Here is a 26671-nt window from a genome sequence, read left to right as displayed (position 1 = left end):
AAGCGTGTAGATGACCGCCCCCTTTATAAACACCACATGTGCCTAACCTTCTTCTGGAACATACTAAGACCCATCTGTCCTGTAGCAGTGAGTTCCACAGGTTAATTACCCACTGCATGATTAAGCCACCATTTTTAATCGGCTGCCTTTTCACTTAATCGCGTACTATGGGATGGGGGTCGGTAGGAGCCTCCCCCCACACCTACAATTGGCTTTCTCTGTCTCATGCATGATTTTAAAGACCTTGATCAACACTGGCCTCAAAGGTCCTTTCCCTGCTGTTTCAGTCCCTCTAGCGGGACCCCAGGAAGCCGGCCCTCTTTGCCAGTTAGCCAGCTCTAGAGGCCGCAGCTTCCAGCAGCCCTCTTTGCAATTCATAGCAGGCAAGGAAGGGAAATCTCCCTTCAGTAACGAAGAGGGGACCTTTGATGCCAACTCGGCTGAGAGGAGCGGGATCCAGGCTGTTTCTGCTGAGCCAAACCTAGACTTCCCTTGGGACACTGCAAGGAGCTGAGAACCCCGCAGCCGAACAACAGCGCCTCCCGTGGACTCCTAAGAACTGCGCAGTACCGTTCCGAAGGGACATTCGCTAGCTGCCGAATCCAAATCACTCAGCCCTCTTTCCCTTTTTATGCTCAAAATGTCACATGGCTCGTCAGTCACCAATAACTGCGACGCAAGCAGTTTGTTAAGCAAGTTTCAAGCCGTTAGTTATACAGATGTTTGCAGGGCCTGAAGTCTCACGGGCCCCGACACACGCAGACTGGAAGTCAAATATAGACAGGCTTCCTATTTTTCCAAACCCACGTCCTGCAACAGTTTGGAAGACACAAGACAGGATCATGCTCAATTCTTGTCGTCACTCCCCCTACTCTCCTGGCCTGCCTAGTTATGCTAAGGTTGCTACAAAGGCCTTACAGGTGCTTTTGGCAAGAGGCATAATAATCAATATTCCGGTCCTGGTAGTGGCCTAGGCATTCTGCTGCGGTGCTAATGTCTCCCCTAACAAACCGGACACAGAGGGGACCCACCACACATTCTGGCTCTCGGATGCAGAGGTCAGAGTTTGGCCTCAAGGTTGGCTAGGCGCTATAAATTGCCCTCTGCATGTCAGGTTGGGTGCTCTTCCACCACAGGAGTTACTGTTTGCGACGCGGCCGCACAGTCACAGCATGGGGAGGAAAACAGGCTAGGCCGGCACGTGGTTTCAGCAGCTCTGTCGAGCCAGAGAGTAGCCTGTAGAGCTTGGAGCAGGGTCTACGACCAAGTGGACAAGGAGACACATGCAGCGATAGACTCCTGAATTTACTTAGTGTGTTAGACTCTCTTTCCAACTCATGCTTCCACCCTAAGGACATCATTTTCGGCTCCCTGGTGGCATGGACTGTCCGCGCATGGTAAAGGGCCAGGCGCGCTCTTGTCCAAAAACATGTGAGCTGCAATAGCAAAGGGATCTAGACTGTTCTCAGTGGTGGCAGATGACAGAACAAGGAGCAATGGTCTCAAGTTGCAGTGGGGGAGGTCTAGGTTGGATATTAGGAAACACTTTTTCACTAGGAGGGTGGTGAAGCACTGGAATGGGTTCCCTAGGGAGGTGGTGAAATCTCCTTCCTTAGAGGTTTTTAAGGTCAGGCTTGACAAAGCCCTGGCTGGGATGATTTAGTTGGGGTTGGTCCTGCTTTGAGCAGGGGGTGGGAGTAGATGACCTCCTGAGGTCCCTTCCAACCCTGATATTCTATGATTCTATGACACTAGAGACCAGCCGTGAAGTCCCACCCAGCCATAGGGGTGGGATACCTCCCCTCAGTACGAGCACATCTGCAAGTTGATTCAGCATGTTGCTCCCGGACCAAGGATCAGTCAACTGGAGATGGAACAGGTTGGTGTGACGCTGGCCAAGGCCCCAGGCCTCATTGAACGCTGACAAATGCACAGCTGGAAACCAGTCCGGCTCACCTGTGTGTTAGCATTGTCAAAACAGACGTTAAGTTGAGAAGAATGTGTTTAGACTTGATGAAATACTTGTAGGATGCTGCATGGACGGATGTCCCCTATAACATCTGTAGCTCATGGTATAAAGTTATACTGAGTGTTTGCATTGTAAACCTCTGTAACCGTGTAACTCACCAAACAGGCAAGACGCATTAATTGATGTAAAATGCTTGGCCTGCCCACGAGGCCTAGTGGAACCAAATGAGCCATTGTGAAGCATCAAAGGACAAAGACTGTTGATTGCTCCCACACACACACACACACTCATACATGAAGGGGAGACGGGCCGCACACTGGTCCTATCAGTTTGAACTCTGGGGGAAGGGAATAAAAATTCCTGACCGGAAGGAATTTCATCCCTGTGCTGCTTGAATTCTGGGGAGTGACGGTTTTTAAACATAAGCAAGGGGGTCCCCAGCTATTTAGCCCTAAAGGACATAGAGAGTTGGTTTATTATAGAAGTTTCTATTATCCTTTGAAACCTAAGACCAACTCCTTTGTGTGTGTACGTTTACATGCGCCTGCACTTCTCTCAGAGTGGAACCCCGCGATTCACCCCACTTGGAGAGTGGAACTGTAGGTGACAGCACTCCCAGGTACCAACCATGTTTCCTCAGCAGATCCCACCAAGTTTAGCCTCATCCTGTCTGGTGCCATGATTGGTAAACGCAGTGACCGCCTCTTCAAAACAAAGTAGGATTTATTTAGCCATAGGAACATAGCTAGCATAGAGAAAAGGGTTAAAACAACATGGCAGGCATACCTAAAGCTTAGCATTTCCCTCAAGGCTTAGCCAGGCCCTGCTTTATCACAGGTACCCACCTGCTTCCAGGGGGTCCATCTTTACCCTTTTAATAGTTTTCAGGCTCTTTAAGGTTTTGCACCCAAGGGCCCCTGTCCCCGTCCTAAGCTAGGGGGTGGTTGGAAAGACCACTGTCTCCCACATTCTTCATACCCTGCTCTTAAAGGGGTGCTTCCTTCCCTGATTCACCCAGTTTCTCTTCTCTGCCAAAGGAGCAGAAAGAACAAAGCAGAAATGGGTCAGCCAATGCTCCGGCAGATAAAGAAAGAAAAGCAGGTTTGCTGCAAGATTATCTGGCGGGATCACAGCGGAGGTCACAGGGGGCTTTGCAAATTATTATCAGTCCCTGAAGGTGTGTGTGTGTGTGTGTGTGTGTGGGGGGGGATCAAAATTGGATACACAAGTGAAATTGTGCAAAACAGATTGGTGAAAAATTGCAGTCCTTGTCTCCAGCTCCTATTGCCATGGCAATAAGTGTGATATCACAAAGAGAGGATTATGATGTCAGAGTCAGCAAACAGACTCGGAGCACTCAGCAGCCAGCCCTGAGTAATAAAGGAGGAGGGATGGCTGGAGGAGTTGGGTTGTGTCTCATGTTTCCCAGGTGGTAACAGCAGGTCCTTAAGCCCTGATATACAATGCAACAAGACAAATTAGGGATCTGTCAATAATCATTACAGGTCAGTTAGTATTTTATATGCTGTTTAGTTAGCTCGCTAAGAGATCTATTTTTAAATGTCATTGTATGAACCTCAAACTGCCCCCTCCACTTAGTGTACCAACGATTCAGTGCATGATCCATTGCCTGATGATGGAATGTGAGGTTAATTGTGCAGCGGGCCAGATATATCACACACTAAATGAAAGCCTCAGCAACCATCAGCTGGAACCGGAGGAAACATGATATTGCAATTAGGGGTAAACTGGAGCTATTGGCTGAATATGACAGTCAGCCTGGGGAAGCCTGGCTCGGAATCCGGATTTGGTGACTGTCCCCTCCTGTCTGTAAGAGGCCAAACCAAATCCCGGAGCTGAACTCTCACCAACTGCAGGATGGGAGCAGGTCTAGGCTAATATCTGAATTAAATGGTGGGACGCTGAATTAAACTCGAATTCGTTCATTTGGCTGGTGCTGGATTGGGTTTGTTTGGAGAATCGGTCTCCGGAACGGAGCGCGGTACGGAAAGACACATCCAAGGCCTCGTCATTCTCACAGCGAGGAAGTGCCCTGGCTGGGGCTAGACCAGGCAACAGCAGCTGATAACAACAGTGCTTTGGACTTCTACTACACCTTCCACCTGCGGATCGCAAAGCGCTTTGCAAACATTAGATCCCAGGGCTGAGATTCCACACTGCGCCTCTTGGAGATGCAACGCAGGACTTGTAACCCTGTGGGCAGAAGGATGAGGGTGGCTTTAATCCACCTTTGCACCTCCCAGATCTGGTGTAATTTAGAGCAGCCGGGGGGTCTCTCTAAATTGCAGCTGTCTACGGGGATGGCAGTGTGGCCCAGATTCCCCATCCCTGACAGAACCACTCGTATCCCCAGCCCTGCCCCTATAGTGCGTGGACACTGGGGGAATTCTGCCCTGGCTGAGTAATGGTCTTTCACGCTCCTTGTAGCCGGATGCAAATCTCTCCCCAGGACACCTGAGTCACTTGCCTCCTCTCTTTCTCTCAGCTGTGTCTGTTCTGGAGCCCGAAGCTACTGGGCACTGTTCATTATGATCCCTGAGTCCCTCAATAGGGCCGTGGAGGACAATATACAGGAGATTGAGAGAGGCCGGTTCTGCCAATAAAGTCAATGGGAGAATGAAGTGCCCAGCTGAGAACAAGATTGGTTCAGAGCCCAGCGAGCTGCAGCCCTAACAAAGGTGCTGGGAAGCGATGTCCTCTTTCAGCGGTTCCTCTCACGCACACCTCAGTAATTGCAGGGCAACAGGCCACGGCCTCTCCGTGCTCTGCGTGCGCCTTACAAGGGTTTAGTGTTAGTTCAAAGCAGCTGGTACTTGGTACAGGAGGGCAGTAAGGAGTCCCGGTCCAAACGCTTCCCTGAGATCACACGTGAGTTGCTAGGACACATCTCAGGCCCATCTCATCAGTCATCCGCGGCAAAGGACCTTTAACGGCATTACCCCTTTTGCCCCCCACCCCCGGGCCACCGACGGGGAGGAAGGGCAAAGCGGGCAGCTGCCCCGGGGCTGGCAATTTAAAAGGGCCCGGGAGCCATCGGAGCCCCGGGTGGGCTGGCTAGGGGAGGCTGACCCCGCAGCCCCGCCCCTTCCACCCGAGGCCCCGCCCCTTCTGGGGGCCCGGTACCAGTAAGAATTAAATATTACTTTCGCCCTTGCTGTGAGGTCACCCCCTTGGCCTGCTAGCGCTCAGTGTCCTCCAGCTCCCAAGGCCCTTCCCCAGAGTATCCCAGCAGCTCACAATCTTAAACTGTAAATAATCCCCAGGCCCAGCGAGGTGGGGCCAGGTGAGAGACTAAATGACTTGCCCAAGATCACATAGGGAGGCTGTGGCAGAGCAGGGAATGGAACCCAGGGCTGCCAAGTCCCTGTCTAATGACCCATCCCTTGGACCAGCCTCTCTCCATGTCCAGGATACAGCCATAGTTGCCCTTCTCCGCCGGTGAGTGCCAGGGTGTTTCTCCAGCACGCTGCCTCTCAGCCGTCCTTCGCTGCAGACAGACCAGCCGACACCCCTCCTGTCCACGCAGCTCTGAAGCTGTCTAGTGCCCAGAGCAGGGAGTCTGGACTCTGGGCTCAGCTCTGTCAGTGCCGTGCCATGCCGCCCTCTCTCTGCGGCACTGTCCTGATCTACGGAGGAGGGGTGAGGAGTGCCAATCTTGTGCTGGGGGGAGGCAAAGGTGTTCCCAGCGCTGGGCCTGTAGCAGGCTGAGAAGACGAGGCAAGAACTTCCAAGGTTTCCTACGCCTGCCACCTGCCCACGTGGCAGATTTCTCCAGCGGTGACCGACCCAGCCCCAGCGGTTGCTCTGGCCCTGGGCCACTGCTCCTGGGCGGGGGCTGACAGCTGCTCCAGCCCCACCACTACAGCAGACTGAAACCGATGAGGTCACAGAATCCACGACCTCCGTGATAGACTCGGATCCTTGCCAATGGCCAAGTTCATGGAGGCACCTGGGGACTGTCTCCAAAGAGCCCGCAGGAGCGCCTTTCCAGCCTGGGCCAAAGAAGACGGCTGCTTTAAATGAGTTACCCCAAACCTTGGAGCAGCTTTCTCGTCTCACTCCTTCTGGTGCTGCTAGTGAGTGGCTCCTGGAAAGGAGAAATAAAGGGCTTCAGAGCGGCCATGCACTCTCTGCAATCTTCTCCGCTGCCTATAATCACATCAGCTTCCCAGCCACCCCGGTTACATGGGCGAAGCATGTGCCGGCTAACATCGTTAGCTAGGCAGTAACAAGTGGCCGCTGGGGAGAGCGTGGCAGCTTGCCAGCCTCCTTGACTGCATTGGCATTTGGTACGGGAGGAGAGGCGTGCTAACAGGATGCTGCTAGCAATAAATCTTCCTAGGAAAGGCACCCTGGGACCCCCACTGGAGATGAAATGCCTTGACCGAAACGGATCGAGTTCTATTCGGCTTGTGCATCTGTCTCGGCGAGTAGCAATTATCCCTGTCTCCGGGACGGGGAGCTGGTCGCCTTGCACATTGTGGAGTCCAAGCCAAGCTTGGCCACTGATGTCGGTGATATGAGTTTGGCAGGTCTCAGTCCAGCTCCTGGTGCCCCCGCATCAGCCAGGCTCCGAGGTCACACTTCCTTGCCAGCCAGCATTTGTGTCGTGCTTCCGCAAAAGGGCTTGGCAAGGTAAATTCCCAGCAGCAGGAGGCGGCGGTAGATCAACAGAGGCAAGGGGGAAAGAGATCTGTGTCCAGCTGAGGGTTGAAAGTCAAGGTGGCAGCAGGAGGCACTTCCAGAGAGGGCAGGGCCTGGGCCAGCTGGGATGAAATGCAGGCACGCGGCCAGCACTAGGGGAGCACAAGGAGGGGAGTGAGAAGGCAAAGGGCACGAGCTGAGCTGCAGAGAGGAAACCCTCACTGGTAGCCTCGTGGCCGAGCGGGGCAGTGGAGCAAAGGGGGTGAGGAGAAATTCTAGGCAGCATTTAAATGCAGCTACCTCTGGGGTGGAACCTTCTCACCCCTAGGTCAGGGCTGAGGCCCACTGGCAATGAGGTACCATGTTTCCGAAAGCGACGCTCTATGGGTCTCCCCTGGGAACCTGAGGCACACGGGTCAGGGCAGCCGGAGATTCATGAGGACACGTCGGAACGTGTCAGACCCCAGCTCACACCGGCCAGGAGGAGTCAGTTTACGAAGCGGCAGGGCCACAACGAGCGGCTGGTGTCCCCGAAGAGCAGCCAGCTCTCTGTGCGCTGCTGTGCCCATGACACGGAGCCGCACACGGATGGGCTGCGGGTTCTGGTGTTATTCACGAGCGCCGATGCCGAGCTTTGTTCTGTCCAGTGCTCACAGGTGACCGGACGCCCCGGCGTTACCAGACTTGCCCGTTACTTTGGGGTGCGCTCATTTATTAGGGTTACTCTTCGGGGGCGGGTTCTGTACTTCTATCAATGTGCTGCTTGTGTCACTTGTGTTCCCACACGGAGCTCTACTTCTCCCTGCTGCAAGTTCCCGCCCAATGGAGCTCTCCTGCAGGACCTCGGTTCCCCAGGGTGGGTTCCTCCAGCCCAGAATCAGACGCACACACACACTAACAGAGTGCGTCTGAGCAGAGCGGGTCAATCAGCACTCCCCAGCTGACCCCTTATATGCCCCTGGACTCTGCAGGCTGGGTCGAGCAGCACTTCCAAGCTGCCACCCTCCTATGCCCCAGGTTCGGCACGTCCCTATCCCCACTTTCACATCACAATTGTCCTGGTAGAACCCACTGGATGAGCAAACCCCACCGGATTTTTGGGCGCTGCAGGGATCTTTAGCTTAGGTAAGAGGAGCGTTGCTGCAGAGCGAATGGAGAAGCCAAAAACACAAGAGAGAGCGAGAGGGAGGGAGGGAGGGAAGCAACCAGCTTAACCATACAAGTTATTTATTGCCGGGTAATAACCAGACAAGGGGAGCCAAACAAACAAAACAGTTATAATATTAAATCCAGCTTAAATGTGATTACAAAAGTCAGGTTTAGAAAACTGTAACAGATCACACAAGTCAGGGTCAGAAGGCTACACCTAGAGAGAGAGAGAGCTGGGTTCTCACCACTCCGTGAAGCTTGAACCGGCCGGGGTACCCAGGTGCTGGTGGTGGTAACTGAGGGTCTGGAGTGCTGGCGACAGGCAGAGCCCCCAGCACGATCAGGCCAGAGAAGTTGAAGTCCCAATGGAACTGATGCAATTTTGGATCCAGGCATCAGAACCCTTCCTTGAGCGTGGGTAGGGGTTTTTGTAGGGAAACAACAATGGTTCAAGGGAGAACACTAGATTTGTTTATGGGTAAACTGATGGCTCCAGGGAGTATACCAAAGTGGTTTTGTTCAGGCTACACAATAGGAACTGATCATTCCTGGCTATGGGCGGTGTTCCTTCCAGGGAGCTCACAATGCAATTAGGCAGCTTCTGTATTTTGGATACCAATAAAGGATTCATTACTAGAATTGGTCTGATAACTACTGAGCTGGGTGTGGGCATTAACATGTGGAGCAGAGATCCCCCAGCATGCAGTGCTTCCCTGCTTTTCTGGTCCCAGAGTTCCCTGCGGTTCTTGCCTTGGAATCTCTGTTCTCCATGCTGTAGGCTAATGGGGATGCCTCCCTGTCCCATCTTTGATGCAGATGAGGCTAGGGGAGGTGCTTAATCCTGTCACCCTTGTGCGTGTGTGTGTGTGTGGGGGGGGGTAGGTGTGTCTCCCACAGCCTTTTCATTGCTTTTTGTAAGTCTTTCTTCTGATCAGTTTGGGTTCAAGCAAAGGCTCGGGGGGGGGGGGGGTGTCCTTCGTGAGTCAGACAGGCTGGATACTGCGCCCTGGTTCCCCAAGGACACAGAGCTGACAGCTACCACGGCTCACCCACAGGCTGGTGGCCAGTTGCTTGTTTGCCTTATTACTCCCACCTAGGATGACCAGACTGCAAATGTGAAAAATTGGGACAGGGTGGGGGGGGGGGGGGGTAATAGGAGCCCATATAAAAAAAACCCCTCAAATATCGGGACCGTCCCTATAAAATCAGGACATCTGGTCATCCTACTCCCACCCCACGTTCGGTTCCTTGAACACCCTGTGGGGGGCGGCGAGGGCATCTGGCAGGAGCGTTGTGCCTTTAAGAAGGATCTGAACGAGGAGAGGACGACGCCTGGTGTAGCAGGACTGGGAGATGATTCCATGCATGCCCTAAGGGGGCAGCGTGGGAGAAGACTACAAGAGGGAACGAATGGGGCATTGAGGCTGGCGTCACTGGGGGAGCAAAGAGGGTGAGGGGGAACCCACCACGGGGAATCACTTCATCCAGTGCTTAATTGCAGCCACCTCTGGGGTGGAAGCCGGCAGCTGTTTAACAACACACGGGAACACTCTACAGTAGCTTAGGGAAGGAAGCGAAGAACACTGCGTCCAGCTGAAGCTGCGGGGGAAATTTAGATACACAGAGTGGAATAACCCAAACTGTGGTCAGGACACCAGGGCTAACACCCCAACCCTTAGAAATAAAGCACCATGGGATCTTAATGACCACAAGCAGTGGGTCTCCGAAAGGAGAGCGCCCCCTGGTGGCTCATGCCACCCCACCGCCAGCAGCACACTGGGCTTTCCTGCCACATGCCAGTCAGCCCCAGCATCGCCGTTCAGAAGAGCCCAAAGCCGGATGGTGTGTCTGTAACATGATAGGCCCACGCCACGTAATAACTTTTTATGGCTGTGTTTTCTTACCCCTCTGTCCTCCGGGAGGGTTTTGTTTTCTGAGTTATTCATGTCAATAAAACCAGTGCATAAAGCGTCGGCCTGTATGGTTATAGGCGTAATGATCCCGCTGCGGGAAAGTCCTGGTTTGATGGCCCCTATAAAACATTTGAGTCGCTCCATTTTATTATTGACAGGTTTCAAAAGCAGAGGAGACAGAGCTGATTAGTGCCTGGCTTAATACACCAACTCTCAGCCAGGCCGGACGCTTCGCCCCTGGAAAACGTCCGGTTTCGATTCATTCACCACGTACTGAAACAACCCAGAAACGGGCAGTGGGCTCGGGGGCAGCTTTGGCGAATGGGAGGACAGGACTAGAGGGACTTGGGGGGATGGGGTGTCCAGGGATTGTGAACAGCAGAATAGAATTGTGTCATCAGGGCACGTCTTAGGGCATTGGTGACTGAAAGTCATAACCATCGGCAGTGCGGGGTAGTGGTTAAGACACTATGCTGGGCTCCGGGAGACCTGGCTTCAGTGGCCAGCGCAGCCACGGACCTGCTGCATGAGATCTGGCAAGTCACTTCCCCGCTCTGTGCCTCGGTTTCCCATCCCACCCTTTGTCTGTTTTGCCCATTCAAATTGGCGTAAGCTCGCCTGGCAGGGAGAGTGTCTCGTTCTGTTTGTACAGCGCCTGGCACAAAGGGGCCCTGAACCAGGGCCAGCACGTGCTGTGATACAAATTCTCTGGCTGTTTGGTGGCTCTCAGGCCAGATCCCAGGGGATTTCAAACCCCACTTCGTGTCGTGCCCGCGTGCTGCTTCCCGCCCCATCTGGGACACATGCAACTGCCCGCTCATTGCCCTCCGCCAGGTCACGGGAACAGCGTTCACGCTCAAGCAGCTGGCATGGCAGGAAATGCTTCGAGCTCTCCGCCGCGGTCACAGGGATTGGGGCCAGTGGTGTAGCCCCACTCGATCATTGTGTCTCTAGACCCACCACAATGGACACTAATTGCCCTCCCCGTATTGTGTCTGTCTCAGCTGAGAGACCCAGGCTGGAATGGCCCATGACGACTTCTCCTGTGGTCATGCTGGAAGTGGCTTCCTCTTAGTCAGGGCTGGAGGATGGGAGCGGTAAGTGGCACACCCTAGATTTCAGGGGCCCAGATCCTCAGCGGGGATGAATCCAGCTGCCCTCTGTGCATGGAAGAAAACTACCGGCGATCACATTGAGATGTTATTCAAACTGTACCCACCTGAACGGCACATACATTTTATTACCCGCCTGCCCGCTCACACAGTACAACTCAAGAACACCTCTACCGTGTATTATCTGGGGATGACCTGAAAATCCGATTCCCTGCTGGATGTATCGTGTAACGCTCACTCACCACTCCTGGTTGACTCAGAGGATGAGCGATCAGGGACTGCTCTTGTCACGCTTGTTTCTCGCGCACATCGGGTCCATCAGCTGTTTCGCAGCAGTCGATGGGCCCGGCCGGGCGCAGCTCAAAGCAGCGTTGGTCCCGTCGCATCAGTACCACTCAATGGCCGTTCATTATGTTTGAGGTCCATGCAGTTGTTCCAAGGGGATTCCCTGCTCTGTTGCACAAGGGACGAGCGACTCACAGGGTAGGTCTACACAGAAACTAGACACCTGCGGCTGGCCCATGCCAGCTGACTCGGGCTTGGGACTGACTTGGGGCTGTTTCATTGCTGAGACTGGAGCCTGGGCTGTAGGACCCCGTAGGGATGAGAGGATCCCAGAGCTTGGGGTACAAGAACTCTCCACAGCAATGAAACAGCCCCACGACCCCGAGTCGGCTGGCATGGGCCAGCTGTGAGGTTTTCTTTGCTGTGTAGACATATCCATACCGACTTTGCTAGTGCCCCCAGCTCCAACAGCTAGGGGACTATAAACAACCGTTGCTTCATTTTCCAGGCGTGAGACAGATCATTCTGTAAATGATCCATAGGATTTGAAGCCTGTACCTACTAGCGACTCGGACTGTGACCTCAGCTCTTGCAAACTGAGTCGAGTTAGCGCTGCTTTTTAATTCGATGGGAGGCCTCCTCCAGATGCGGCGGGGAGTGGTAGAGGTGACTCAGTAGGGGGCGCTCTCCCCTCTGAGTCAGTGCTGCCCCCGATGTGGCGCTAGGGGGCGCTGCGCTTCAGGAAGTGTCTCCTTTCAGATGAAAGTGAACCGCAAAGATGGGACAACTTGTGGTCATGAAACGTGCTGTGGCGTTTCTCGCATATTTTGGGGTATGAACCTTCAAGACCTGGCTAAATTCCAGTCTGGGTAATTTCCCTGGGTCTCTTTCAAGTCCCCTCTTTGCAATTCCAGTTGGATACAAAATTCTCCCTACTCCCTGTCCTAAACTGCTGTGCTATGAGTTGAGTCGCCAGGGCCTCATTCAACCCCAGAAGCAGCCACATGTTAGCGGTGGACAAAGCGGTTCCTTCTGAGTCCATGTGAAGCAAGCAAAGCCCTCTGGGAACGAACGCTGCGTAGAGAAACGGACGGGAGCAGTGAGACCCCTTCTGGAATTGCTGTAGGCTTGGCAACGACAGTACGCCCTGTCTGAGACTCACCCTGCATATAACCATTCATAAGAACGGCCAGAGTGGGTCAGACCAATGGTCCTTCGAGCCCAGTGTCCTGTCTTCCAACAGCGGCCAATGCCAGGTGTCCCTGAGGGAATGAACAGAACAGGTCATCGTCAATTGATCCACCCCCTGTCGCCAACTCCCAGCCTCTGGCAAATCATAGGGATGGTTCATCGGGAGGATGAGCTTTCAGTACAAAACGAATTCATTTGTTTGATTAACTGAAGCCAGCCAAGTGGGGATGGGCACTGCGGCTAAAGCGCATGGGCTGGGAATTTCAAAGGCACCTCAGACAGTTCAGCACAGGGGGTTTCGGAGCTTAGCTCCCTTGACTATTAACAGCTGATTAGAGAGCAGGTCCATGGGGGTTCTTGGCAGGGACATAGGCGGCGAGTTATATGGGCCCGTGGGGCCCGTGCTCTACCAATATTCAGGAACGTGGGCCCGGCTCCACCAATGTCTGGGCTTATATTTTCAGAGCCATCCCGTCCATAGGATGGACCGGGGCAACCGTCCCGGGCCCTGTGCTTTGGGGGGCCCCATACTTTGGGGGGACGCAGGGTCCAGGGTGGCCTGGGGGACTAGTGGGGGGCCTGGTGCCAGCAGCAGCGAGTGACCCGGCCCCAGCCTGCCCCGCCTCTTCCCGCCCCTGCTCCGTCCCAACCCGCCCACACTCCACCCCTTCCCCCAAGCCCCGCCCCACCTCTTTCTGGCTTCCGCCCCCTCCCCCGAGCGACGCCGGGGTGGAGCGGAGTGGGGCGGGCTGGGGCTGGGTTGCTCGCTGCTACCAGCGCCAGCCCCCTGCTTGGACCTGCTGGCTCTGCCTGGACCCGTTCTGGGCACCACCAAAAATTATACAAACCTGGTGGCCATAGGCAGGGACTGTCTTTTTGCTCTGGGTTTGTACAGCGCCTAACGCAGTAAGGTCCTGGTCTGTTAGTGGAGTCCCTAGGTGCTACCAGAATGCAAAAACTGCATTTAAAAAAATGTCTCCATGGGTCTAAGTGATTTTTCTCCAAGTGCGGGCACATTCCCCTCCATATCCCTTGCATGTGTAAGTTACATTGCCCCTAGAAGCAGGGGCAGTAGTGGTAACAAAGCACATCTCCTGGGGCATGGCCTGGGAGCCCTTCTTCCTTTCACTCCCGCTCGGCTCCATCTGATTACTCGAGCTGTCCACGGGAGACAGAACTCGGTCCTTAAATATTCCACTTTTCATACCGCCGTATAGTTCAGTGATTCCTATTTGTTTCCAGGCAGCCAGCGAAGCCGCAGGGAGATCCCAGGCGCGGCGGCTGGGAGATTCAGACTCTCAAGAGGCGGGAAATCAGCGAGGCAAGTGACGTGACAGACAGCCCCCGACTCTCCGGCTTGTTTTCCTAGCCAGCGGAGCCCAGCAGGAATGGAGAGGAATATATTTGATTGCTGATGAAACCCATTTGAGTTGATTGGGCTTTAAAGAGGTTCACAAATCACCTATAACAACCTCAGCACGGTGGGAGCAGGTGGCTCAGCTTAACGAGACACTTTATTCAGCCTTGTCTCTTAAAGAGAGCACGGGGGGCCCTGTCTCCATTAGCCTGCCCCAAGGCAACAGGCAGAGCCCCACACTAGCCTGTCAAACTGCTGGCCAGGCCAAGCTCCCAGGAGTGGTTTGGAGATGCTTAAATTAAAGAGACCTGGTATCCCACAGTGGGGAGGAGATTTCGGCAGCATCCGTTGCCGCTGTGCAGACGGGCTGCTGCGTCCTGCACCGACAGTCGCTTTAGTTAGGCTGGTGGATTCGTTCCTTGGCCCAGGACGTTACATTCCCCAATGCCGGGGGCTGGAGTGGGCAGTTTCCCATGACTATTTGGTATCCAGATGTGCTGAGGAGTCCAGAGCTCACCACAGCTGCCCTGATGCTCTGTGGGCATGGGCCCTCGAGGGACAGGGGGGATGCCAGGGTGGCAGCAAATTCCTCAAAATGCTTCCTTCTACCCCCCGCCAGCGTCACCTTGGCTGTTCCTGGTCGCAGCTGCTGAGCGGAGACAGGGCCCAGCAGATACATAGAATCACAGAATATCAGGGTTGGAAGGGACCTCAGGAGGTCATCTAGCCCAACTCCCTGCTCAAAGCAGGACCAAGCCCCAACTAAATGATCCCAGCCAGGGCTTTGTCAAGCCTGACCTTAAAAACCTCTAAGGAAGGAGATTCCACCACCTCCCTAGGGAACCCATTCCTGTGCTTCACCACCCTCCTAGTGAAATAGTGTTTCCTAATATCCAACCTAGATCTCCCGCACTGAAACTTGAGACCATTGTCAAGGCTCCTTCCCCACTCTGAACTTTAGGGTACAGATGTGGGGGCCTGCATGAAAACTTCTAAGCTTAACTACCAGTTTAGATCTGGTCCGCTGCCACCATTCTCAATGTGCTAAGTCCCTTCCCTGGGTAGCCTTGAGAGACTCTTCCACCAATTCCCTGGTGAACCCTGATCCAAACCACCTTGGATCTTAAAACAAGGAGGAATTAATCATTCCCCCCCCCCTTCCCTTTCCCCCCACCAATTCCTGGTGAGTCCAGATCAATCCCCTTGGATCTTAGAACAAGAAGAAATTAACCATCCCCCCTCCTTTCTCCCACCAACTCCTGGTGGATCCAGACCCAATCCCCTTGGATCTAAAAAACAAGGAAAAATCAATCAGGTTATTAAAACAGGCTTTTAATTAAAGAAAAAGGTCAACATCATCTCTGTAAAATCAGGATGGAAAATAACTTTACAGGGTAATCAAACTTAAAGAGCCCAGCGGACCCCCCTCTAGCCTTAGGTTCAAAGCTACAGCAAACAGAGGTAAACACTCTAGCAAAAAGTACATTTACAAATTGAGAAAACAAAGATAAAACTAACACACCTTGCCTGGTTGTACTTTCAAGTTTGAAATATGAGAGACTTGTTCAGAAAGATTTGGAGAGCATGGATTGATGTCTGGTCCCTCTTAGTTCCAAGAGCGAACTCTCACCAAAACAAAGAGCACAAACAAAAGCCTTCCCCCCACCAAGATTTGAAAGTATCTTGTCCCCTTATTGGTCCTTTGGGTCAGGTGTCAGCCAGGTTACCTGAGCTTCTTAACCCTTTACAGGTAAAAGGATTTTGGAGTCTCTGGCCAGGAGGGATTTTATAGTATTGTACACAGGAGGGCTGTTACCCTTCCCTTTATAGTTATGACACCATTACTCCTTGTTCTGTCATCTGCCACCACTGAGAACAGTCTAGATCCATCCTCTTTAAAAACCCCTTTCAGGTAGTTGAAAGCAGCTATCAAATCCCCCCTCATTCTTCTCTTCTGCAGACTAAATAATCCCAATTCCCTCAGCCTCTCCTCATAAGTCATGTGCTCCAGCCCCGTAATCATTTTTGTTGCCCTCCGCTGGACTCTTTCCAATTTTTCCACATCCTTCTTGTAGTGTGGGGCCCAAAACTGGACACAGTACTCCAGATGAGGCCTCACCAATGCCGAATAGAGGGGAATTATCACGTCCCTCGATCTGCTGGCAATGCTCCTACTTATACAGCCCAAAATGTCATTAGCCTTCTTGGCAACAAGGGCACACTGCTGACTCATATCCAGCTTCTCGTCCACTGTAACCCCAGGTCCTTTTCTGCAGAACTGCTGCTTAGCCACTCGGTCCCTAGTCTGTAACAGTGCATGGGATTCTTCCATCCTAAGTGCAGGACTCTGCACTTGTCCTTGTTGAACCTCATCAGATTTCTTTTGGCCCAATCCTCTAATTTGTCTAGGTCCCTCTGTATCCTATCCCTACCCTCCAGGGTATCTACCACTCCTCCCAGTTTAGTGTCATCTGCAAACTTGCTGAGAGTGCATCCATGCCATCCTCCAGATCATTAATGAAGATATTGAACAAAACCGGCCCCAGGACCGACCCTTGGGGCACTCCGCCTGATACCGGCTGCCAACTAGACATGGAGCCATTGATCACTACCCGTTGAGCCCGACAATCTAGCCAGCTTTCTATCCACCTTATAGTCCATTCATCCAGCCCATACTTCTTTAACTTGCTGGCAAGAATACTGTGGGAGACTGTATCACAAGCTTTGCTAAAGTCCAGGAATAACATGTCCACTGCTTTCCCCTCATCCAGCGCTCTGTGCACTCTGGGAAGGGGACGGAGCTGTGTGCAATCTGAGCATTGCTGGCATTTCAGTCTATGCTGTTCCACAATCTCTTCCAGTGACTCTATATGGAGGAGGGTGGATCCCTGTAGGACTCCCCAGAGAGGGCTCTGGAGGCTGAGGAGCCAGTGCCCCCTCAGCAGGCTCTGGGTACGATCCAGGAAGAACCGCTGATGCAGCCCACCCCTGCTAAGCTGTGCCGTGGCTCCAATTCCATGGGCCTCCCCGAGTCTCGGAGCCTCCATCTGCAGCTTTCTCATTAGGCTGTGGTTAATGGACAGCCGATGCTCAGGGCCTTGCCAGGTTCTTTCTGTGAGGAAGAGAAATGGATGAGAGGAGCCAGGTGTATTCTTTGGCGCAATCCTGTTTATTTACAAGGAATGGACACAGAGGCTTGTTTCCCTGTATGCAGCAGGCAGTTTCCTTGCTCAGAAATCCCTGTGCTTACCCCTCCAGCCCATCTGTGCCCCAAACAACTCCGTCCCTCTGGCTTTCTCTGCCAGGACTGTGCCTCCCTCACACCTAGCTTGCCAAGCAATCCTTAGCCCTGTGTTTGCAACCAGCTCCAGAGAAGCCCCTCAGAATGCATGGCTTAGCCCTGCTTAGGCTTTGCCATGTGGCCTACTTCCTTGGGCGGTGGCTTCTGTTGTGTCTGGCTATCTCCCTCCTTGAAGGTGCTTAATTGCTCCTTTCCTTTAGCCTGGAAGAAGGGTGCTTATCACACCCATCAGCTGTAATGAGGTCTGTGATTGTCTGTAGCTCAAAGACCCACATGATGGCAGCCATTGATACTGCTGTTTATTTTGTGCATTTCAGTGGGCTAAAAGAATGCAATTGAAGTGGCCATTCACATGCACACCATCAGCTCTTCAAGGCAGAACTGCCCCAGCTATCTCTATACAATGGGGCCCTGATAGTGTGACCAGATGTCCCGATTTGATAGAGACAATCCCCATATTTGGGGCTTTTTCTTATATAGGCACCTATTACCCCCCACCCCCGTCCTGATTTTTCACACTTGCTGTCTGGTCACCCTAGGCCCTGAGCTCAGCTGAGTCCTGTAGGTGCTACCCATAAGTAAGTAAATCAATAATTATTAACTGCAGGGGAAGGCAGAATTTTACCAAAAAAAAACCCTGTTAACTGATTTTTTTTTATAGTAACAAAAAAAATATTTCTCTCCCTGTTTGATTTTGTATAACCCCCGTTTCTTGTTTCAGCCAACACGGAAAGCGTTGGATCTGTACAGGCATCCTTTAAGGGTTGACTTTTCCTGAAAAGGCCATGTCCGGAACCCAAGGCTCAAAATCTAACGTGTATTCTCAGAGTTAAAGGTGTAATGTGGGAGCAGAAGGTAATTACAGTCATTTAGCTCTGTGAGCTAAAGGGGCCATTGAAAATTCCATTGCTGAAATAACAGGTATTGAAAACAGTTACTGGGGAGGGGCAAAAAAGCCAATTGAGCATGGATTGATTTGATCTGTAAGCACAGATTCAATATCGCCAGTGAGTCAGGACCCCCAGAATCGGGAGATTGGCTTAAAAAATAACACCGCTTTTGGGGTTCTTTTTCTTTGCCTTCTGGTTTGAGCTGATTTCTAGCTTTTCTCCACAAGCAGGAAGACTAGACACTTCCTTTTGTTAAGTGAAAGCTGCGACTCTCGCAATCCCAGGACTCCAGGCGCTGGGGCTTTAATAGAAAGAGTAACTACTGCAAGAACCCGTGATAAAATCTGAAGGGCCAGCTACACTGTGACCGCCCCCTGTTGCACTGAAACTCACCGGGGAGAAATATACTCAGCGCTCTCTCTAAAGTCATGTATCAAGGTTAACTCTTCGCTCACCATGCACACGCTAGGTCTCTTTGCACCTTCTCATGTCGTCTGCCCAGCTGGGCAAGCGCAAGTGGGCGGGGGGGGGGGGGGGAGAGTGTTAAGAAAATGACAAGGCAGAGATAGACCTGATTACCCACAAATCAAATAGGGAGAGAGTTTTTTTGTTTGTTATTGTAACACCGGCAGCCCCCTTATCAGCCCTCCCTCCCCCCCAGCACCTCCCGCCCGCACTCGGGGGAGGGGGTGGAATGGGGTGAGAAGAGGCGGGGTGGGAGTGGGGCGGGGCCAGGAAGGGGCAGGGTGGGGGCGGGAAGTGGTGGGGATTTGGGGGAGAGCTGGAGGTCGCGCACCCGCGGCACCGGTGTTGATAAGTTGTTTCGTCGTGAAGTACCCTCACTTATTTCTAGTCTGAATTTGTCTAGCTTCAATTTCCAGCCATTGGATCTTGTCATGCCTTTTGCGGCTAGATTCTAGACCCATTTCCTATCAGCAATCTCTTCCCCAAGTCCATAATTGTAGGCTGTGATCCAGTCACCGCTTACCCTTCTCTTGGATAACCTAAATAGACTGAGCTTTATTCTCTCAAGACAGATTTTCCAGATCTCAAGTCATTCTTGTAGCTCTTTTCTGAACCTTCTTCCAACATCCTCTTTGAAGTGTGGACAGCAGAACGGGACACAGTATCCAGTCACTGTATTATCTCTGTCTGCGGCATTACACGACCTCTCTGCTCCTACTTGATATTCTCCTGTTTGTAATCCAAGGATCACATTTGCCCTCTTACCTACAGCATCTCTCCACACTGGGCGTTCACGTTCAATTGGTTACCGACCATTCCGCCAAGTCCTTTTCAGAGTCACTAATCAGAGTTCCCAAGACAGCATGTTGCTGTCACTGGACAGCTGGGGTGATATCGAGGGAAGCTGTTAGTTCATGGATCTGAGAGACTCTCACCAATGGATCCCCAGGAGTTAGTGACATCCACCCTGATCGAATTGGCCCTGTACTCCACTTGATGAGGTAACTCCCTTCTCTTCATGTGTCATTATATAATGCCTGCAGCTGTCATTTTCACTCCATGCATCTGAAGAAGTGAGTTTTTTACCCACGAAAGCTTATGCCCAAATAAATCTGTTAGTCTTTAAGTTGCCACCGGATTCCTTGTTGTTTTTGTGGATACAGACTAACATAGCTACCCCTCTGATACTTAACAAATAGTTCCACATCATAGATGTTCTCGGGCAATTCCTGCCTTCAATAGACAGCCCAATACAATCGAGTACTCAGAGAATGGCATGCTTTTCCTTTCCCCTTGTTTCCATGCTCATAGGCTTGCTTGAGAACATGCTGAGGGATCCACCCACATGGCAGGTGTACACGCACGGCTTCATCCTTGTCACTCACTTGGATTTTCATATTTTGCTGAAAGGAAAATAATTTTGTGGTTGCCAAGGTACAATCAATCAGCATTAAGGGGGAGAAATGACCTTCATTACCGCACGTCTCTCTCTGCAGGGCTGAGCCAGGAATTTGGGGAGAACGTTGGCTATTTCAGAACAAGTCTTCAGACGCCATGGCAACCGCCATTTCACTAATCAAGGCCAGCTGCAGGATGAAGGCACTTTTGCACCAGCCAGGGGAGCTGTTTGTTTTTAGGTATCTATCAGCTTGAATCCAGACCGCATTTGGTTGGCAGCCTTTTGCAGCTGGTTCACCTTGCTCTGTGATCTTGTCCGCTCAGCAGGACTGGGCCGGCTCTCCGCTTGGAGAGGAGACCTCCCAAGGAAAACCCAGGTGTGCTGCAGGTGAGGGTCTGTTGTCTGGTTCAGGGTTGACTCAATGGACCAGTCCAGCAAGGTGCTGGCTCTCCACTGAGACCTCTTGATGAGTCGTGGTGATTGAAAAGTCCATGGCAATTTTCATAAGAGATGGGTGGGGATCTGTCCTCCAAGGGTCTGGCACCTGCAAATTCCATCTTGGTTAATAACATTCCACTCCCAGTCACCACAGGTGAGACAAAGATTCTTCTTAAACTCCTGTCCATCACTGCGCCATGACTGCGTGCTGCTAGACAGAAGTGGCTTCAGGTCAGTCCTGAAATGGTGTGTGCGCACTTAGATGTATGTACGTGAGCATTTGGGGACTCTCATACTGAAAAGCGCTATAGAAATTAGCTATCCACTGCTATTGCTACAGGATAAACCTTGGTGTAGGCCATAAACTAGCCAACCGCCGGGGTCAGGAAGAAAACTCCCCTGTTGGCAGGTTATTCCATAATTGCCCACAAGATGGATTCCTGTGCCTGTCTGTGAAGCAGCTGCTGCTGGCCACGGTCAGACTCATGGACAGGATGGACCCCTGGTCTGAGCAGTTCCGGAAACTCCTACAGTCCTATGATTATTGGCTGTGCCTTTAATTGTGTTTTTGATCCTGCACATTCCTCATTATGTCCCGAGGCTCCCCCGATGCCCACATCAAATCCTGCCGCCTTCCCCCATTTTCAAAGCCCTACATTTTAGCCCCAATCCTTTTGAAGCCAGGACTCTTTTCGAGAGCCTGATGGAGAAAGGTGTTTAGGGCCGTAGAGAGACCAGGTGGGTGAGGTATTATCTTTCATTGGACCAACTCCTGATGGAAGCAGTTAACAGATAAGAGCGCCATCTACTGGCCACTTAACAGACCCCATCAACTCTGTTCCTCGGTCAGTTGGAGAATTCTCTGATCAGATACTCATTGCTTTGCAACTGAGCTGGCTACTTCTGCAGGCCTCCCATTCCCTCGAGACCCAGGGAGTGGGGAACAAGCAGCGGTGAAATCCTTCCCTTGGGCTTACATTTACCTCCATTGCAAGAACCTTGACGCACTCCAATGATTTCGGTGTGGTTTCTCCGAGAAGTCTCATTAGCCTGGTATGAAAACACCCTGCCTTAGCCTGGTACCTCATCCAACAGACCTGACATTAACCAGCAGGAAGCCCTCGGCCTGATGCAATTTATTGCCCAAGCCATAATGAGGTTTGGATTGACTCACCTAAAGCAGCACCGGCTTCGGAACGCGTCTAAACAGAATGCATCTTTCATGGCATGTCACCCAACGGCTCGGGGCAATTTATTGGGCTCTGCCTAGTCTGATCCAAACCTTCTTTATCACCAATAAAAAGATATAAATAAATCAAGCAACAAAAAGCCAGAGGCCACCCTGAAGTTCAAAGCCAATTTGCATACACCAGCCCAACCCACTGGTTTCTGGCTCCCACCTGAGGGCAGCCTCTTTGGATTTATTGTTATAACTGTCTAAGCTCACCTAGCACGGGCATCGATGGGAAATATTCCTCCTCCCCCGAATCACCTCTTAGCACCCATTTGGAGGCTTGGAAGGTCTCAGAGGCTTTCGGCTCGGATGAAGCACCACAGATATAATTCTTCCCCACCTCATTTGTGAAGGGGGCCAGGCAAGGAGATAATAAACGCCTGCGATCTGCTTCCATTTGCCAGGCAATTACTCAAGCTCCAAATCAACAAAACAAAGGAAACAAAATGCAGCAGCAAATAAAACAGATAATAAAGAAAAAAGAGACGCCGAGACATTTATAGCCCAATTTGTGCTCTGGCACTTTTCTCCCCATTGTTTTATACGAGCGTGCGGGAACGTGCGCAGACCTCTAAGCCAGGATCTGGGCGCAGGGCTCGAGGAGGAAGGGAGGCTGCTGGAGGGAGCAGAGAGGCTCTCATCTTTCCTGGCGGTTGTTCGCCCCAGGCGATGATTTAATGCTATCATTGCACGGCATAAAGGCATCTGAATTTGTGCAGTGAATTTGCTGATCGCCTCCTGCCTGCTGCTTTGCAGGGTTTTTTTACAGCTGGCTTCCCGTCCTGATCCCCAGCACCCTGACTGGTTAACTCGAGAACCAGGGGGTGGTGGCTCATTATTTGTATAAGGAACAGCTTGGGGTGCTCTCGCACTGCTGAGCATTTCCTACTGCTGCAGCCTACCCCAAATCTACAGTGTCCAATTAAAGGGATCCCAACAGCAGTGGGCAGGGAAAGGAGCAGAGAACAAGAACGCTCTGGAATCCGATTTAACAAACTACTTCCCACCACCCAGTCCCTACACTGCATGCTACAGCCACTGTGAGCTTCGCAGCAGCACCTGGCTAGAACGCCACTCCCCCGACGCAATCTCCTATCCGTTGGGCTCAAGGAGAATCTCCATAGCGGCGCAGGACCTGTGACACATAGCTGAGCATGTAGAGACTACAGGGACCCAGGCCACTGTGGCTGGGGTGAATGCAAGACTCGAGTGAAGTCTACACTACAAAATTAAGTCAGCCAAAGTTACGTCAACGTCGCGCCACTGCAGAAGTCAAATCGGTTTTACACGTCCACACTACGACCTCTGGGAGCCCGCGTTCAGCTGATTACCCACAACAACCCCCAAATCACTGCTTCCCAGGATGGAGTCCCCCAGCTTTGTTCCCAGATGTATACGTTTACACTTCCCATATTAAAATACATATTGTTTGCTGGCACCCTGTTTAACTAGTGATCCAGATCGCTCTGAATCAGTGACCTGTTCTCTTCAGTATTTCCCACTCCTCCAGGTTTTGGGTCATCTGCACACTTTGTCACTGATGGTTTTGTTTTCTGCCAAGTCATTGATAAACATGTGAACTAGCATAGGGCCAAGGACCAACCCTTGCAGCTCCCGCTCGATGACGATTCCCCATTTACAGGTACATTTTGAGAGCTATCGGTCAGCCAGTTTTTAATCCATTTCATGTGTGCCCTGTTCATTTTATATTGGTCTAGTTTTTTAATCAAAATGTCGTATGGTACCAAGTCAAACACCTTACAGAACTCCAAGTATATTATACCAACACTATTACCTTTACCAACCACATTTATCATCTCATCAAAGACATATATCGGTAGATCTTGCCAAACTATTTTCCATAAACCCATGTTGGCTTGCATTAATTTCAGTACCCTCCTTTAATTCTTTATTAATCGACTTCTGTGTCAGCTGCTCCATTATCTTGCCCAGGATCAATGTCAGACTGACAGGCCTGTAATTACCCTGGTTTACCCTTTTTTAAAATTAGCACAACATTAGCTTTGTTCCAGTCTTCTGGAACTTCCCCGGTGCTCTGAGACTTGTTGAAAATCAATGTTTACAGTCCAGTGAGCTCCTTAGACAGCCAACTCTTTTAAAAGTCTTGGTTTCAAGTTATCTGGCCCTGGTGATTTGAAAATATCGGACTTTACAGGATGTTAAGCAGAAGCCACTAGAGGTACTAGTGGAATGGAAAGAGTGTTATCACCATATGATGAGACTATTTCATGTTTTTTCCCAAAACACAGCACAGAAATATTTATTGAGCATATCGACCTTTTTTACATTATTATTGATAATTCTGCCATTCTACTTCCACAGCCAATACCATTGTCAGGATCTTTTTTGTTCCTAATATATTTAAAAAACTCCATATTGTCCTCAGCTTTGCAGGCCATAGATTTCTCCTTCGGTCCCTTTGCTTCCCTGATCAATTTTCTACAATTCCTAAAATTCTGATTTGTAGTTGTATCTATCAGCTTCCCCTTTCTTCTATTTGTTATTTGTTTTTTTATAACTGCCGTCACTTCCCCTCTAAACCAGGTCTTTTTTTTAACCAGCACAGCCTTCTTCCTCAATTGTGGGATTGTAGCTTTTGGGGTATGTAGGAAGGTATTCTTAAATTATTCCCAATGATCAGTCACACTTGCCTGATCAATATTGCCTCCCAGTTGATTTGGTTCATGGTTTATGATTAGATCCCTGGAAAACCTCCCAATATGGATTCATAGAAGTTTCTGACTTTGTTTTGCTCAGCCCACTTAGCAGTGACTCATAACTTCACGCAGTAATTCATAAATTCCAGCGCTAGAAGGGACCACTGGAGGGCATTTTTCTGTGATTGGTAAAGGAGTAAGTACTGCATCTAGGAAACCTATGAGCAGCGCCTCCTGTTTACACTCTTGCTGCAACTTTTCTGCAGTATCCACCTAGCGCCTATGATTCATCTAGCCTGTCAGGCAACCCTGCCATCCTGTCATTCACTCTGTTTATCTGTATGGATTGACTCACGTGGGTCCCAGGGACCTGTCAGTCCATGCTTTCCTCTCACGAGCCAAGTGAAGAACAAGCAAGCCAAGGCTGAAACCATGTGAACTTCCCATCAGACCAGCATGTGTCTCTGAGAGCAGCCTGTGCCTTATATGCTTCAAGAGAAAGTTGCAAGAATCCCCCCGTTAAGAATTATGGAATAACCTGCTCAGGGGGCAGTTTCTTCATAGCCCTGTCAGATATTGGTTCGTTTATACCCCAAATGTGAGGGCTTATGTACCTTAGATATTTTCCTCCTAGTCTGTGTGAATGTTGTTCAGACGAGCGTCTGACCCTTTTTAAAGTCCTGCTAAGTGCTTGGCCTTAATGACATCTTAACTATCATAGAAATGTGGGGCTGGAAGGGACCTCAAGGGACCATCTAGCCCAGCCCTACACACTGAGGCAGAACCAAGCCTATATAGACCATCCCTGGGCCGCAGGTGTTTGTCCAACCTGTTCTTTTAAAACCCTCCAGTGATGGGGATTGCACAACAATTCATCCCTCGGAAGCCCGTTCCAGAGCTTAACTACCCTCATGGTTAGAGCATTTTCTCCAATATCTAACCTACCTCTCCCTAGCTGCAAACTAAGCCAATTCCTTCTTGTCCTACCTTCCTGGAGAACAACTGCTCACCCTCCTCTTGATAACCACCATTTATACATTTGAAGACTTATCGGCCCCCCGCCTCCTCGGTCTTCTCTTCTTTCCTCATAGGTCATGTCTTCTAAACCTCTTATTTTTGTTAATTCTCTCTAGACCTGCTCCAGTTTGTCTACCTTTTTCTTAAAGTGTGTCCAGTGTGGGGCACCACAGGACTTCCGCTGAAGCCTCACCAGGGCTGAGCAGAACAGTGACCCCATGTCTTACAGACAACGCCCCTCTTTATACACCCCAGAATGACATTAGTCTTTTTCACCACAGCATCATGCTGTTGACTCATCCACTATAGCGCCTAGATCCCCTGCTGCCTAGCCAGCCACTACCCCATTTTGTATTGGGGCAGCTGATTTTTTCCTTGCTACGCGCAGTCCTTCCCACTTGTCTTTCACTGAATTTCATCTGAGCGATTTCAGACCAATTCTCCCCTTTATCGAGGTCTTTTTGAATTCTAATCCTGTCCTCCACAGTGCTTCACCCCCCTCTCAGCTTGTGGCAAGGACGGAGTGTCCCAGGCTAACGAGGCATTGTGGAAGAGGGGCGTCTCTCATTAGCAATGAGGAAAGGGGTGGCTTTCAGTTTCACAGAGCAGCACCTTGCGCTTGTATGAGGAGGGGGTATGTAGGAGCACCCAGCAGCCCTTCCCTCTGCTATTGTCTTATACCTCTGCCCTCCCCCTCCTTTGTCCCCTAATTGGGTAGCTCGAACGCTGCCAGCCTTGAATTACTCTCCCTGCCCAACTGTGGACTCCCTTTATATTCCCACTGAAACAGGGGAGGGGAGGCAGAACTGAACCCAAGATCCCAGGCGGGGCATACACCATGGAGCTATACAGAGAGTGCTCTCTTTCGCTTGTTTTCTAACCTAGTCTGTAAGCCACCTAGCATCAGTTTGCTTTCCTGACTCCGGCTGCCTGGTTTGCTCTGAGCGATTGCAGTTAATCAAGAACTTGCACCTGCTCAGGGAGGCCAAGTAACAGCAAGAGCTGGGGCTTGCTGCAGGCAACCCCAGCATCCCCTCCACTCATGCCAACCCAACAAAGCCCACCCTCACAGCAGCTTCTTACAGCCTGCAGCCCCGCCCTCCTTTTATAGCCCATCTGATTGCATTACTTGTCTCTATCTCCACCCAGCCCCAGGCCTCCCTAATCCCCCAGCAGTCCCTGGACTGAGGGCACACACCTGATGGCTCAGCTCCAGGAGGGAGTGTGTTAACCCTCCCCTGGCCAGCCAGCTAACAGGGTACACTGCCTCCCTCTCAATACAGGAGACCAGCCGGGAATCCTGCGGCTGATAATGGGGTGATGGCTCGTGGATGGGGCGCATTGGATGCTGGTGGCATTTGTCCAATTATCTGTTTTGTGGATGCTGATTTCTGCTGTTTGACCAGCCCTAGCTTTTGTCAAGTAGCTGCTCCTTGGCTCACTCTACAAGCCAACTAGGTGGGGTAGGACCGGCAGGCCCTGGCCAGGAAGAGGTGGGGAGGAGACTGAGGGCGTCCGCAGGGAGGAGCCCAGGACTGGAAAAGCAGGGGAGAGGGGAGACTGCAAGTCAGGACTGAGGGACATTGGTGGAGCTGTGGGGGGGAAGCC

Source organism: Emys orbicularis, chromosome 9 (genome assembly GCF_028017835.1).
Source record: "Emys orbicularis isolate rEmyOrb1 chromosome 9, rEmyOrb1.hap1, whole genome shotgun sequence".
Lineage (NCBI taxonomy): Eukaryota > Metazoa > Chordata > Testudines > Emydidae > Emys > Emys orbicularis.
This window is presented reverse-complemented; position numbering follows the sequence as displayed.